Source organism: Ovis canadensis, chromosome 19 (assembly GCF_042477335.2).
Source record: "Ovis canadensis isolate MfBH-ARS-UI-01 breed Bighorn chromosome 19, ARS-UI_OviCan_v2, whole genome shotgun sequence".
Lineage (NCBI taxonomy): Eukaryota > Metazoa > Chordata > Mammalia > Artiodactyla > Bovidae > Ovis > Ovis canadensis.
Window position 1 is genome coordinate 28,997,606 of NC_091263.1, and position 12,790 is coordinate 29,010,395.

The 12,790-nt window shown below is 47.7% G+C and overlaps 1 protein-coding gene across 5 annotated transcripts in view; it reads left to right on the top strand.

Moving 5' to 3' along the window:
* The first annotated feature begins 762 nt into the window (after positions 1-762).
* Positions 763-12,790, top strand: part of TRAK1 (trafficking kinesin protein 1) — a 154,787-nt gene continuing 142,759 nt past the window's right edge. For 2 of the 5 annotated variants that reach the window (XM_069560726.1, XM_069560727.1), the window contains exon 1: positions 772-1,299. The gene's annotated coding sequence lies outside the window, so the exon portion shown is untranslated. Of the gene's footprint in view, positions 1,300-5,490; positions 5,571-12,790 lie in introns of those variants that run through there. The other 3 variants (XM_069560722.1, XM_069560729.1, XM_069560723.1) reach the window with 3 other exon arrangements.

The window sequence follows — 12,790 nt, forward strand, 5'->3', positions numbered from 1 at the left end:
TTCCTGCTTGAACCAGTCTTTACTATGCACCATCTCTTCAAGTCCCCTTCCCGTAATGGAAACCAGGTTTTTCTCTGGTTTAGTTTCCTTGGGTCTTCGGATCTGGTCTGAGTCTTCTCCATGTCCTTCCAGTGTCCTCCATGACCTTTGGGCAGGGATGAGGCCGCTGCTGTAGACTCAGCAGCCTCAACTGGAAATGAGGTCATGCGTGTCGTTCCCGTTAAACTGTCCACTGGTGATTTGCATAATAGAGTAGCCTGTGTGCACTTACTTCCTGGATGGTTTCCTGATTCTCCACACCCCTGTCTCCCTCCCTTACCCTTTGATGGCATTTTGTTCATTCATATTTCCCCCACCTCCTGGCTCTGTCCCACCCCCATTTAAGCCTAAGGATTGCTTTCCTAGGGGACGGCTTGGCCTGCACGAACCGAGCGCCTGGATTTCCCCTGCGTTCACGGCAGTCAGGGTGAGTTTCATCCTCCCCATAGACTGGCCGGACTGACATCGAGAAGTGCTAGAAGTGCTCGGGGCAGAGGCGGTGGTACTAGGAGCGTGGGATACCTTTCCCGATCCAGGTATTTTCGCCGGGACTTCTCCAGGCCAGACGCCGGCGTAGGCGCAGGAGCCGGCCACCTGCCGGAGAGGTTAGAGGGGCGCGGCACCGCGCAGCAGCGGCGCGCTCCGCCCGGCGGGCGTCCTGGAGGTGGCGGCGCGGGCCTGCAGGCGGGGCGGGGGAAGGGGAGGGCTCGGCGCGCGTCGGGCAGTGACGGCAGCGCGGAGGGGAGGTGCGAAGCGCCCGCCCGCCGAGAGCCATGGCGAGAGGCCGCGCCGCGGCGCCCGCATCAGTGCCCCGGTCCGCAGCAGCGCCCCCGCCCGCCGCCCCGGGGCCCACCAGGCCGCCGCCTCCGCGTGCCCCGAGCCTCTGACGGACGCGCGCTACGAGTAAGGCGCCCCGGGAGAGGGGCCGCGCGCGGGAGGGCGGCGCAGGAGGGAGCGCGGGGGAGCCGGAGCGCCCCGACTAACCCCGCGTCCCAGAACCCCGGACCCGGAGCCCGGGAGCGCCGAGTCAGTGGGAGGGCAGCCGAAAGAGGAGGAGGCGCCCCAGCCGAGACTGCCGCGTGCGCCCCGGTGCCGCCCGGCAGGCTGCTGTGGAGGGAACCGGAGCCGCCGGGCGGCAGGGACTGGGCCGAGGACAACGAGGAGGAGGCGGCCAGGAGAGCCGATCGCTTGGGCAGCCCGGCGCCGGAGGCCCCCGGGATCGCGCCTGCTCCGGGGCCGCGCTCGGTGCGCCTCTCGAGGGTAAGCCCGGGGACCGCTGACCGGTGACTTCAGCGCATCTGGCCCTCGGGGATGGGTGGGGAAGGTGTTTCGGGAGTGTGGGTGCATGCTGTGATAAAGGTGAGAGGCCGGGACCCTGCGGGGGCGGCCCCCTCCGGCATCGGCCGCACCTGCGGGAGGGCCATGGGGCACAGAAAGGTGCCCACAGTGCATCGTGTCGGTCACGCCGCGTGGCCTGGATTCCCGGCTCCGGCGCTTCGAAGTGACAATGAGGCGACCTTCAAAGAGCCCCGAGCTGAGCCAGGCCGGAGCGCGAGCGGCGCCCCATTCCTACTTACCCGCCAAACGAATGTAAACTCCATCTTCTCAGAGTGTTTGGCACGGGGCAAATGGCTTTTAGGCCCCCTTCTTTCCATCCCGAGAGTTAACAAGTTCACTTTGTCACTTTTTGGACCCGAGTTTTTCAGTTCTTTTCGAATCTCCAAGGTCAGCCTCCTGCAGTTAAAAGAAACTTCATAAAATATATTGCTTCCTCTTTTGTAAAGTTGTGTTCAGGAAAACACAAATCTAAAGGCCGCTTCCCTGCTTCCCGGGTTGTCCCTGGGTCCCCCCTACCCTTTAAGTCTACGTGTTTAGACCCCTTCGCTGCGCCTGTTCAGAAACTCAAATCGGCCGCCCACTTTGGGCCCTTTCTAAGTATGTCTAGGCCTCTGATTAAAAAATATTTTTCCCCCATATGCCTCACTAGAACTTTGTTTCAAGCAAATTGGTGAATGTTGTCAGTGTCTGCGGTTGGGTGGGCAGGATGGGTACCCTTTCCAGTGGAGCATCTTTTGGTTATGGGGTAGGGTGGAGATACACACCCCAGGCAAACAAGCTAGGAACAGTGTCCTTTCCGGTTCCCAACTGCAAGAGAAGCAGAGAGGGAGGGCGCCAGACTGAGCCGTGGGGGCTCTGGGCTGTCTGCACCAGGGAGGGTGTCCCAAGTTCCGATGGACTATGATAGGTCGGCTGGCAGGTTCGGAGTTGGACCTGGAGTGACAGATGGCTCCTGCCTCTTGGTTTGGAAAGATCACGTGTGTGTGCCCTTCGATCTCTGGCCCCATCTTTATCAGAGAGGTGCGCAGACAGTTGTGCACGGAGCCACCTGGCACGCTGACCCAGGCTTGGGGACGATGCTGAGCTGGGTAGAAAGTGCATGTCCATGGGCAGCAGGTTAGAGCATAGTTGGGTTTAAGCTTGGTCCCAGCACCAACCGTTTCCTGTTCGATGCCCCAGGGACCTGTGGGATTTGGTTTCTCACCCCCAGCTCTCGGTGGAGGGTGTCTCCACACTAGCTGTGTTGCTCGTAATCCTTCTCTCTGGCGTGTTAGAGAAGGACTTGAAGAGGGGAACCTGGATTCAGATTACAGCTCCTCTCTTTGCTGGCTATGTGACCTTGGGTGCTTATTTAACCTCTTTGACCAGGCTCTTTCCCCTCTTCAGGATTGTGAGCCCCCCACCCCCTGCAAAACAAACAAACTTCCCTGGACTGTTGTAAAGATTAAAGAGTGCTGTGAATGAAAGTGTCTGTAAAAGTTTGAATGACCTGGGAGGGTTTTCAGGTCTTCTTCCCACATGACTAGATTTGTGACTTGGTAAGACCGTTTTTGAGCCCTAATGGGTATGAGATAGCAAACATAATAGAAGTTATTTTCCTTCTTATAGGTTTATTGGGAGGGTTGAATCAGATTTTGTAAAAGGACTTTGAAAATGAAACAGCATTGCTCACACTGAGAGGAGTTTCTAAACTTTGTTTCCAGACTTAGCAGCATTTTACCGTTTGCCATGTGATATGGACTTTCTTCTGAGCTCCTATCCCTGACCTTGCACATAGTAGGTCTCTGTAATTGTTTGATGAGGCTGGAATTAACCCTCTGGGTTCCCCTCGTGACCGTCTGCTCCCAAGGTGGAGAGCCGACCTTGGGCTTTCTCTGCCCAGCAGCTGTTGGTGTTTTCCTAGACTTGATTATTCTGTTATACCATATAGCCTAGAAAACAGCTGAGAAAGGCAGGCAGGCAGGTGGCTGCTTTTCCAAAAGAGGCTCTTCTTTTCTCTTGTAGGGCTCCAGTGGGAAAAGCATTGGAGGGTGAAGAGTTCATTTAAACTTACTGAGGGTTGCTGATATTAAATCAAGTCTTTCACCTGTCTTTCAGTTTAGTAAACTTGAGGATAATGTTACAACAGCCAGCCTCTTCAAATATATGATCACATGACCTTTGGTTTTGACAATGAACCCTGATCTATTTAATTCACCTCTATTTGGTATGTATTTGGATTTCTGTGAGAGGACAAAGGGATGGTCCTTTTAGGAGATTAAGATGTTAGGGGACAACTATTTCCACCAACGCCAGGGCTCCTGTGGGTTCTTAAATTTTTAACCTGGTTGAGTGTCTGTTGTATACAAAAACACTGTTGAATTGGTCTTCTGGTTCCTCCCCTGCTCTTTTCCCTTCTATTTGAATAAATGTTCCCTAGTTTGACTTGCCTTTTTATTAGGTGTATCCAAATGGAGGCCACCTGCTCTGTTGAAAAGTTCAAAGTTTTAGTGAAGAGACAGAAAGTAATCACATATGTGTCAATCTGGGTGCTTCTGAACTACATACAATACCAAATGATGTGCAGCTGGTTAAAGGATTTGACATGGATTTTATGAAGGACTGCGTGGCTTCATTATTCATGGAGAAGCATTTTTAATTATGTATTTGTTAATAGTGCATCTGAAATAGAAGAGGGTGGAACACGGTGGAAGGTGAGCTCTTAAAATCTGTGTGGGCTTCTGGTCCAGTGCTCTAGGAAAGGCTGCTCCCAGCCTCGCCTGGGTGATGGTGAGAAGCACTGTAAATCTCCTTGAAGACTAACAGGGGCAGTGACCTCTCAGGCAGCCACTCACAGCCTTGGGAATGTCTTACGGCTTCTGGGTCTCAATAGGAAAAGGATTCTACTGATACTTCTGAAGCCGGACTTTGCCAGGTGGCTCAGTGGTAGAGCATCTAACTGCTGACAGAGGAGACACGGGTTCACTGTCTGGGTCAGGAAGGTCCCCTGAGAAGGAAATGGCAACCTTCATCCAGTATTCTTGCCCGCAGAATTCCATGGACAGAGGAACTTGGTAGGCTACAGTCCATAGAGTCCCAAAGAGTCTGAAACTTACCCTCATAGCCCTCAGGGCTGAAGGAACCCTGGAAGGGGAATTGGGGGGCTCAGCCTGAGGCTTCCAGCACTTCCCAGTGAATTTTCAGTGTTACTTCCATTATTCCTTTGATGGAGAATAGAATGCAGAATTCATCCTATTTGTTTTAGTATAAAAAGACTTTAAATTGCTTCCTGGAGTCAAAAAGCACTCAAAAAGATGCACCTTATTTTCCTTGGGGTTTTGGGGGCTCCCTGCAGGGTAAGCATTTGTACCCCAGTTTGATGGTTTCTTTCCCCTTGGCCCTGCTGCATGGTTTGTGGGACTTATTTCCCCCACCAGATCAAATCTGTGCCCCTTTCAGTGGAAGTAAGTAATCCTAACTGCTGGACCACAAGAGAAGCCCCCAGTGTAGCAGTCTTGGAGCTGAATTATTTCTAGGCTCTTTTCAAGTTGTAGGTTTTATATTATGCCAGGACATTTAAAAGCAGAAGGTAATCTTCCTAGAGGAAATGGATTTTGTACTGATATCTGAAAAGGATGCTCCATTTTGGGGGGGAAATAGGTACATGAGTAAATTAAAGAACCGCTAGAATATGAATTATCTGCATTTGAATGTTAAAGAAGACGCTGCTCTGGGTGTTCAGAGGACTTTGAAAAAAAATGTTTTTAAAATAATTAGTTGAAAATCACTTCAAACACGTGGAGTAAGTTGTTTGTCTTTCTGATGAGTGTTACAGGTGGTTTCCTGCATTGCAGGCTGATCCTTTATACCGACTGAGCCACCAGGGACGTCCCATCCTCAGCATACCATTCAGAGCTCTCCCCTCTTCATTGTGCTCCTCCTAATGCCTGGGCTTAGTTAGTAGATAGAGTGAATATGTTGAGTGAAAAAAATGCCGCTGTCTCCTGACTTGTGTTTACACAGATTAGCTATTGGTAAATTCTACATTTGATAACATAGATGCAGGTGTATTTGAAGCTCTTAAAATAGATACTAATTAGAATAGGGTATGAGATTTTATTTTTCTCTCTCCAGGTTTGCAGAGAAGAAACATCCATGCATGCGGAGAACTGAAGGACTTAGATAAGATCTCCATCAGTTCCTCTGATGTTCTGGTAAAATCAAAGTCCTTCCAGGCAGTTCTTTATTATCAGCAGCATATGCTCTGGGTGGGCCTGGATTTTTTTTTTTTGATAGTAGTGTTCTGCAAGCTGTCAGTTTCACAAAAAGTAGAGGAGGCGTGATCTAGTAGAGTGTCGGCTCACCTCCTTTTATTATGGAAGTGAAAGTGAAAGTCACTCAGCCCCTCAGTCTCTGCGGCCCCATGGACTGTACAGAATTCTCCAGACCAGAATACTGGAGTGGGTAGCCTTTCCCTTCTCAAGGGGATCTTCCCAACAGGTCTCCCGCCTTGCCGGTGGATTCTTTACCAGCTGAGCCACAAGGGAAGCCCTTTCATTATGGTCCTTAACAAATAGTTTCCAGTTTGAGATGTGGCCAAAGCTAAAATGCCTCTCGAGGGTGCTGGAAATGGTTTGGCTTCACTTGTAGCACTGAATCATGCATTTTAACTAGGAGAAGCAGGTGAGCGATGAGTGCAGAGACTGTCTTCAAGTTACTGTTTGAGGACCACAGGCGCACTTTTCTTGGGGAGGACAAATTTCTTTGACTTTCAGGAGCATTGATTGTCGTCAGTGTAATGAGAACAGCTGGGAGTGAGTCACCGTAGATGCCTTGGCTAATTATGCCGAAGTGGCTAAGGGTCCAGATTCATGGTGGAGCAGAGTGGTTGTGGCTTGGAAGGAGAACGGCAGTGGGAGGAGAGGGATGCTCATGGGAGGGCGATCTTGACTGCTGTTGTTTCTGCCCGATCTTGGTCACTGCTGTCATGACCCCAGCTGACTGCAGGAGTGTTGTGTTCAGTTCCGTCGCTCAGTCGTGTCTGACTCTTTGCGACCCCATGGACTGCAGCATGCCAGGCTTCCCTGTCCTTCACCAACTCCCAGAGCTTGCTCAGACTCATGTCCATCGAGTTGGTGACGCCATCCAAACATCTCATCCTCTGTCATCCCCTTCTGCCTTCAGTCTTGCCCAGCATCAGGGTCTTTTCTAATGAGTCAGTTCTTTGCATCAATTGGCCAGAGTATTGGAGCTTCAGCATCAGTCCTTCCAGTGAGTATTCAGGACTGATTTCCTATATAGTTGACTTGTTTGGTCTCCTTGCAGTGCAGAGGACTCTCAAGAGTCTTCTCCAACGCCACAGTTCAAAAGCATCAATTCTTTGGTGCTCAGCTTTCTTTATGGTCCAACTCTCACATCCATACATGACCACTGGAAAGACCATAGCTTTGACTAGACGGACCTTTGTCGGCAAAGTAATGTCTCTGCTTTTTAATATGCCGTCTATGTTGCTGCTGCTACTGCTAAGTTGCTTCAGTCGTGTCCAACTCTGTGCAACACCATAGACGGCAGCCCACCAGGCTCCCCCATCCCTGGGATTCTCTAGGCAAGAATACTGGAGTGGGTTGCCATTTTCTTCTCCTATGCATGAAAGTGAAAAGTGAAAGTGAAGTCGCTCAGTCATGTCTTACTCTTTGCGACCCCATGGACTGCAGCCTACCAGGCTCCTCCGTCCATGGGATTTTCCAGGCAAGAGTACTGGAGTGGGGTGCCATTGCCTTCTCCTGTCTAGGTTGGTCATAGCTTTTCTTCCAAGGAGCAAGCATCTTTTAATTTCATGGCTGCAGTCACCATCTGCAGTGATTTTGGAGCCCAAGAAAATAAAGTCTGTTACTGTTTCCATTGTTTCCCCATCTATTTGCCGTGAGGTGATTGGACCGGATGCCATGATTTTAGTTTTTTGAATGTTGAGTTTTAAGCTTTTTCACTCTCCTCTTTCACTTTCATCAAGAGACTCTTCAGTTCCTCTTCACTTTCTGCCATAAGGGTGGTGTCATCTGCACATCTGAGGTTATTGATATTTCTCCCGGCAATCTTGATTCCAGCTTGTGTTTCATCCATCCTGGCATTTCATATGAACCACTCATGATGTACTTGCAGGAGTGTAAAGCCTTATTATTCAACATGTGGTGGGCCAGCCTGCAGCATCTGCATTACCTGGGAGCTTGTGAAACCCTCAAAGTGGGAGACCCTGCCCAGACCTGCTAAATCCGAATTTGCTTCGTAAACACATCCCGAGATGGTGTTACTTGTCAGACATTCTTTCATGGTTACACAGAGTGTTCTTTTTAGAAGCACAAGGCCAGATTTCAAGTATGTTGGGAAGAGTAAGTGGCCAGCACAGCCTTGCTCCCTGTGTTGCTGGGGAGGATTGGTGCTCCAAGCCGGAAGACTGCTGAACCCATTCCCTTTCCAGTGCCCTCCTCTCCCCTTCCTTCATTTGTATGCAGGGAGCCCTCAACTTGGAGGACCCAAGAGGAAAGGGACAAACTAGCATTCTAATCAGAGGTGAGGAAAAGCAGCCCAAAACCTAGCCAATGATTTACCCTCCCTACCCTCACATTGAGAGGTGTTTTGAGCTCTTAAAAATATGCCAGAGTGGTCAATTGGGTCTTCTCCCCAAAACTAGCCAAGTAGTAGAAGGTCCATGTACCCATCCATCTATCATACACCTACCCCGTGAAGAGTAAGTCTTCAGTGTTGGGTCATGTGCACGGGAGACTTCAAAAATGACAGAGTGGGAGCCAGATGGAAGGTAAATGGATCTGACCCCAGGAAGTATAACTTTCTCCACCCTCCCTTCTTCCCTGCTGCTTCCCCAGCAGGTACAGGGCTGTAGGGCTGCCATGCTCCTTTCATAACCTCCTTCGGGGGTGGGAGCGAGTTACCTATCTTTGCCAAATTCTGTTTTTTCCCCAGAGGTGCCCAAGTCCCCCAGTCTGAGAGATGAAGGGAAATCCCTAATGCAATGACCATTTTTAGTTCTTTAAAAAAACTTTGGTAAAGTAAATGTCGCATAAAATTGACCATTTTAGCCATTTGAAAATGCACAGTTCAGTAGCGTTAAGTACATTCATATTGTTGTGCAAATATCATGATCGTTATCTCCAGAACTTTCATATATTACCCCAGAGAAGCCCTGTATTGAGTAAACACTAACTCCCCACCCTCCCACTCCTCTCAGCTGGTGGCAAACACCATTCTACTTTCTGTCTCTTATCGGTTTGAATATCTAAGAATCTCATATGAATGGACTCATACAGTATTTATCTTTTTGTATCTGGCTTGTTTCACTTGGCCTGATATCTTCAAGGTTTGGTATGTTACATCACATACCAGAATTTCATTCCTTTTTGAAACTGAATATTATTCCATTGCTATGTACGTAAATATTTTGTTTATCCATTCGTCTCTCTTTGGACACTCACGTTGCTTGCATCTTTTGACTGTTGTGAATAAGGCCACTATGAATGTGGGCTTATAAACAACTGTTTGAGCCCCTGGTTTGATTTCTTTTTGAGTATGTATCCAGAGGGGGAGTTGCTGGATCCTGTGGTAGTTCTGTGTTTAATTTCTGAGGAATCACCATACCATTATTCTCAGTGAGTACAGCATCTTGTATTCCCATCAGCAATGCACAAGGGTTCCAATTTTTCAGCATCCGCACCAACACTTGTGATTTTCTGTGTTTCTTACAGTTTTATGCTCTGTGTATTTAATTAAATTAATTATTATTATTTTTGGCCACATAGCATGTGGGATCTTAGTTCCCCAACCAGAGATTGAACCTGAGACCCCTGCATTGAAAGCACAGAGTCTTAACCGCTGAACCACCAGGGAAGTCCAGTTTTCTGGTTTTTTTTTTAAATATTCGCTATCTTACTGGGCACAACATGGTGATTTCAAGTCGCTCTTCCTGCATTCTGGTATCCTCCCAGCACTAACCAGGGTCTTTGCCTTGCTTTGATCAGGGAATTCCTGAAAAGTGGTTGATAATAGGAGACCTTGCTGCTAGTTGCTGTTTAACTCGAGGGGCATCACATTTAATTTACTTAGTGAGTGTAGAGGGATTCAGGTTAATAAGGTTTCTAGAAGCTGTTAGTCTTTAGCATCTGGGTCTTCATGATCTTTGTTTCTATCCCTCCCTCACGTTTTTTTATTTTGAATGGAAATTGAAGTCTGTGAGCTGGGGACCAAAGAGGATGAAAATAGAAGGGTAGCTCAGTAAGACAGGCTGTTACATTTTGTGATTCTGAATACAGGGTTCCAACAGTTAATTTGGTTTGACTTTGAGTGGTGGTGGGGGGTGGGGGTGGGGGTTGGTGGTCTGGCAACACAGTTAAAATGTTAAGGGCATTTTTTTTCCCTAGTTAAAACAAGAGTCCAAAGACGTCTGCCTTGCTTACATGGGAGAATTTCAAGCCTGGGAAGAAAATTGGAGGTTTACTTAAAGGGACAGGCAGATTCTTGTCAAGTTATAATGTCGGACCAAAGTTGGAGTTGGTAAGCTTTATGCTGGGGGATTAAAAACATCAACAAACAAATAGAAATCCAAACCTATGATTCTGGAATAGCAGCATAATGATTTAGAGGAATGATGGGGAGCAGGAAAATGAGCAATTTGTTACATGTATGACTCACTGGCGGTCTGTGAGTGGTACATCCGGATGCAGGCTTTCATTGTGGAGAAGAGTCCTATCCAGACGAGTATTTCATTCCAACCTTTAAATCTAGAATGTTTTAAATAAAATGCTGAACGCTATGGGGATTATACAGTTCTGCTTTATGGACCTAAGTAGGACGTCGCCCTGTTTTTTTCACTTGTTAAAAAATAAAAACGTCCGGATGTAACAATCTGTCTGGATAAACTAGCATGCTATGTTGTTTGTCTATTTTTATGAACACTAGATAGGCATCCAGCGCTCTTTTTTTTTCCTTTTCTTTTTTTGCCACGCCATGCAGCATGCAAGATCTCAGTTCCCCGACCGGGAATCAGACCTGTGCCCCCTGCATTGGAAAGGGGAGTCCTAACCACCGCACCACCAAGGAACTCCCTAGAGTACTGTTAATGTGTTTGAAGCCATGTCCCCTCCCCGCATCCTTTCAGGTTGGTGCTTTGTCAGGGACAGATATGTTAAACCCAGCAGAGAACTCTTGTTTGTGACAGCCGGTTCCTGAATCATTACCTTATGTGACAATCTCATATAGTTATTAAGAAGATCACATAGATTAATATGTATGCCTGACTCAGTAAGCGTTCTGTGGTAGCCATTATTATTGTTGCTGTTATCGAACTCCTCGTGATCCATTCATCCACAGATACTTCTGGAACACATGTCTGTACCATGCCCTAGGGGGATATGCTGGCCTTCATTTCTGTGATACTAAAAGGAATGGCCCCGGTGACCTAAGGCAGTGATGAGGCTATGGATTTTGTTCAAATGACAGCTTGTCTTCCCTCCTTTGGCTTTGAGGAGGAGGGGTTAACTTTGCAAGGATCGCAGAGAAATCCCTTTGGACGTGATATTTGGAAACAAATATCAAGACATTTCAAAGGTCTCTTAAAGGGAGAAGTGTAGTTTGGTGTTAAAATTCTGAGGAAATAGCTTTCTATTTGAGAAAATAAGCAGAATATTGTTTCTACTACCATAGTAGATAAAGAATGACAAGCACATCATTGGCAAAGTAGACTGAAGTGTGGACTGATGCAGTGGGTGTAGCTATACTGTACTTGCAAGGTAGGGAAATAGTTCATATTATTAGATGAAGGATCTACTTTTTATGAGGTACAAGAGGAATGTCATAGCAGCTATTAAATGTTATCATGAAAGAATTTTAGATGGGCTAAATCTCTTGATACTAAAAGAGAAACGATACTCATGTGGAAGGGAATAAAGTCAATATTCCTGGGAGTTTGGTCTTTTTATTAGTCAGACCTTTATCATTTATGACATACTGAATTCTCTGTTTGGCAAAAGACAGCGTGATAGAGAATGGTCAGGGTAATCAAATCTCAGAAATTCAAGTCTCACAAACTCAGAAGTTGCAGCAACATTTGTTCACAAGAACGGCAAGGGGATGCAGTTTGTAGACTCTCCTAAGAGAAGGCTGTGGCAGGGCAGGGGTGAGTTAGGGGGAGGCGACTGGCTTTCCCTTGGTGAACGTGCCCAGGGCAGTCTGTGGTCCAAGGCCCCATCCACCTCTGGGTTGACTGAGACCTGTGAAACTCTGGCTTTACGCAAGGAGAGAGAGAGGGGACTTCACCTGGGGTTGTAAATGATATTGTGGGTGGAAAGAAGTGGATTCCTTTGAGTGATGTTGGGAGGATGAGCCCTGTTCTCACTTTGAGGAGATGGCGGTAGGGTTGGAGGGGGCAGAGTCAAGGATGGGGCTGAGATTTCCAAATTGTATTAACATCTCTCAGTTATGCAGGGGTGAAGACCTGGAGGATGCTATTGTGAAGGTGCTGTGTGTGATGTGCTTGTGAGATTGGTGGTTTAGTTATCAAGTTGGGTCTGACTCTTGCGACCTCGTGGACTGTAGCCCACCAGGCTCCTCTGTCCATGGGATCCTCCAGGCAGGGATACTGGAGTGGGTTGCCATTTCCTTCTCCAGGGGATCTTCCCGACCTGGGGAATGAACCCAGGTCTCCTGTATTGCAGGCAGAGCCTTTACCCCCTGAGCTACGAGGGAAGCTTTTGGGATGGGGGACATCTGGGGCTGATGCTTGGAAGAGACATCTGAGTATGAGCAAAGGGTCTGGTGGCCATCCCTGTGTGGACAGTGATGATACCAAGTGTGGAAGCACTCACACAGGTTGGCCAGGAGACCGGAAGTGCTGGGCGAAAGTGTTCTTGTGGCAATAGGTGGGGTTCATGAGTCCTTCTGTGAGAGGCCAAGTAGGCTAAGGGCTAAAATGTTCTTTGTGTTTGTTTAGACATAATAGGTGTGCATTTATTTGTAGAGTTGTATCACTCTATGGTTCAGAAGAGATGCTGGCTTAGCCTTGTACTCTTATAGTAACACGTTGACTAAGAATTCTTCTGGTATTTGTGAACATTTGCAGGTTTCCTTGCCAGACATCATGTGGGTTTGTGTCACATATTGTTTGTGTCTGTATTTTTATGAATTCCTGAAACAGTAAGCTCTGAGTTCAGAGATTTTTCTGTACTTTGTGATCTTCGTACACCTTATTTGAAATTTTACAGTTTGTGATATTGGAGCTATAGGATTGTGATAAAATTGGAAGGAATTAGAAATTGCTTGTTTTAGCAGAGATGTTTCTGCAGCCCCATCAGAATGGACAAAATAAGAAATTTGACAATGTCAACCACTGGTGAAAACATGGACGAGCTGGAAGCCTCATGCACCACAT